The sequence below is a fragment of the Silene latifolia genome, chromosome 9 (assembly GCF_048544455.1).
Source record: "Silene latifolia isolate original U9 population chromosome 9, ASM4854445v1, whole genome shotgun sequence".
In the NCBI taxonomy this organism is placed as follows: domain Eukaryota; kingdom Viridiplantae; phylum Streptophyta; class Magnoliopsida; order Caryophyllales; family Caryophyllaceae; genus Silene; species Silene latifolia.
This window is the reverse complement of record NC_133534.1, coordinates 113,347,306-113,350,535: the sequence shown is the minus strand read 5'-3', so window position 1 is coordinate 113,350,535 and position 3,230 is coordinate 113,347,306.

Genomic DNA, 3,230 nt, shown 5'->3' with positions numbered 1-3,230 from the left:
TGCGCATCCAATAATTTAAACCTAACATGTGAGAGCTTTCTAAGTCGGTTTGATTTAATCCAAGTATCAAGTATAAGATGTCGAGTTGGATTAATGATTGATTTGCATGCAAGACGAAAATTAAACATCCATTTACCGTATTAGGTTTAGGGTGCATAACATGATCCATTTGTCTTAGTATGACATTTTGCAAATATGGTTTTGAATAATCGAATAGTCATCTGATCCGTCCTATATCCGGGTTAACCGGAGTCAGGATCGTCCTAGACTAATGCTGGAAGGGAACAGGCCATGTACCAGACGACTATAAGAGGCGCGAGCCAGCTGGCGGTGTAAGGGGCCTCCCTCTGGTTTTGAAAATGAGAAAGAAAAGGCCTGCATGAGGCGCGGGTTAGCCAACGGTTGTATGCCGTGTTCTGACTGTTTAGAAAACGTTATAAAACGTGTTAAGAATGGGTATTTGAACCCGGTTTGATTTTGAAAGGGTCGTTTAGACCGCACTTGTTGATTTGAAGAACTAGACTCGAATAATCATCATTATTTGATAATATTCGGTGTCGGGTTCGATTTGACAAACTTGACATGAATAGTTTTGAAAAATGATTATGGACTAATTGTTTTAAATCCATTTTGAATGTAATTAGTCGATACTCGTCATCGTACCCGGGTTAAAATCCGGCATGGTATGTAGAACCAAGGATGATTTCGTGTTGGTGACTAATATGTTTGTTTGAAAATATGAAGAAATGAAATAAAAGGCTTTAAAATACCTTTTAAATGTCATTAACCAAATATTATCACCGAAACACGGATTTAACCGTCATGGTATGAAGAACCAAGGGTGAAAAATGCTTTATGGTTAAAACATGTGAAATGAAACAAAAAGGTTTCGAAAATACTTGAAATGGTAAAAACAGATTACAAATATGAAAAATGGATTAAGGGAAATGACGAGAACAAACACGGTTGATCTCTGGTCTGAGTACCCCATTTAGGCGCGAGCCATTTGGCGACCTAAGGGGCTTCTGCCTCAGACCAAAAATCGGTTTTGGCTCGTTTATTCCATGTTTTGGTTCATGTTATGCATGTTTTAGCATGTTAGAGTCATGAAACAAATGAAAACATAATAAAAGAGGATTTTTACACCCTCATACTTACATGTTTGGTTATGGCGAGTGACCGACGTAAGTGTAACAACTCGTTTGATCGGAAAAAACTCGGTTTAAAACCGTTTTGGTATGTAAAAGAGTGTTTTGAAAGTTTAGTGATGGTGTAGTGGTCGAAGTGGTCGAAGTGGTCGGTCAAGTGATTTAATGCACGATGACGGTACCAAACAATGTGTAAGGCTCGTGTTTACGATCGGTAGGTCGCAAATACGCGTCGGATTGTGACTTAAGAAGTCGAGTCGAGAATTTTAAGGGAGAAAAGAGGGGGCGGACACTCGCGTAAGTCTCAAATGGGTGGCATTTGAGGGGTATTTATAGGAGAATGAGTGGTTGTGTGAGTTTTGAGCGACGTGGCCACCTGGGCTGCTCAAAGAGGCGCGAGCCACGTCGCGGGTCTTCGAGCTGTGTTGCCGCTTTCACAACAAACGCAATCATGATTTGTTCTATCCTAGGTTTTATGGTCACATGTTTGGTACTTGACCAACATGAATCCGGGAAAACTTAGCATAGAAGGTTTTAGGTCTGGTGTCGCTTTTAACTCTAGTTAGTGTCATCGCGACCCCGTCGCCGTGCATTAAGCACTCCAAGTATTTTTGAAATGTTTTGAAATGTTTTGTTTTCGAAATCGTTTTAAGTTTTCCGACGTAAAGTTGTACACAAACTGTCGATCAAACGCTGCGATCCCAAAACATGTTGTAGTCCGATAATCATCGGGTGTTTGTTGGAGTCTCAGCAGATACTGGGTATCTACAGAGCCCCCACTTTGACTGAGGCTTGGACAGGGCGAAAGTCAAAGTAGAGCCCCCAGGTCAATCGAAGATTACAACCTGGAGACCCAAGCGACGTCGAGGCGGCTCGAAAGGATTCGGGCCAAGGACCTGCCGTCGGGAAGGGCGACGTCAAGGCGACTCGAGGGTACGAGCCAAGGACCTGTCGTCGGGAACATTTTAGAGTCTGTCGACTGTCCGTGCGGGTCGTTTAAAGTCCGTTAGACTGCGTACAAAGGCTCGCCAGCCATAAGAAGGAGTCATACCTGGGGCATCTTCGGATATGTCCTTGCATGGTTGCGGATAAATGCTCGCCAGCTGTGGTGCGTATGTGAGGAGGGCTCGCCAGCTGCGGTGCGTTGTAAGGCTCGCCAGCCGAGACAAGGAAATGTACCCGAGGCATCTTCGGGATCTGTCCTTGAAAGGGTGCGGACAAAGGCTCGCCAACCAAATGATAAGGAAATGTACCCGAGTCATCTTCGGGATCTGTCCTTGAAAGGGTGCGGACAAAGGCTCGCCAGCCAAATGATAAGGTCATGTACCCGAGGCATCTTCGGGATCTGTCCTTGAAAGGGTGCGGACAAAGGCTCGCCAACCAAATGATAAGGTCGGTTGATGGACCATGGGAGTAGCCACGTCAAATGGGCTTGCTTTGAAAGTAGCGAACTCACGATGCCGCTGTGGAAATAGTGAGCTTGGATTTTCACTATCACTGTTTTTGGAATGAGCGGGTTCCGCGAGGAAGGCCCCTGCTGGTGTTGGAAGGAAATAGTGAATTTAGAATTTTCACTATTGATTGAAGTGACGGTTTATATGCCGCCATTGACATTTGATGGAAATAGTGAATTTGGAATCTTCACTATTGATTTGATGTGATGGTTTATGTGCCGCCGTTGGCATTTGAAGAAATAGTGAATTTGGAATCTTCACTATTGATTGAAGTGACGGTTTATATGCCGCCGTTGCTTAAAAAATAGCGGTTTTTGAATTTTCGCTGTTTTTTGAAGTTGGAGGAAAATAGCGATTTTGAATTTTCGCTATTATTTTTGAAGTTGGCAGTTTTGATCGCCATTTGCTTGAAGTTTTTGAAAATAGCGAATTTGAATTTTCACTATTTGGTTTTGTTTGTTTTCGAGGAAATGACGACATTCAATATCGTCAACGAAAATTCGAATTTGTTGTGGGGAATTGGGCCAAAGCCCAAATTTCGCTGAAAAAGCAAAGGGGAGGCCTGGTTTAGGCGCGAGCCATCTGGCGATGGAAGCCGACTTCCCTATTTTCTGTTAAAAAGACGCGA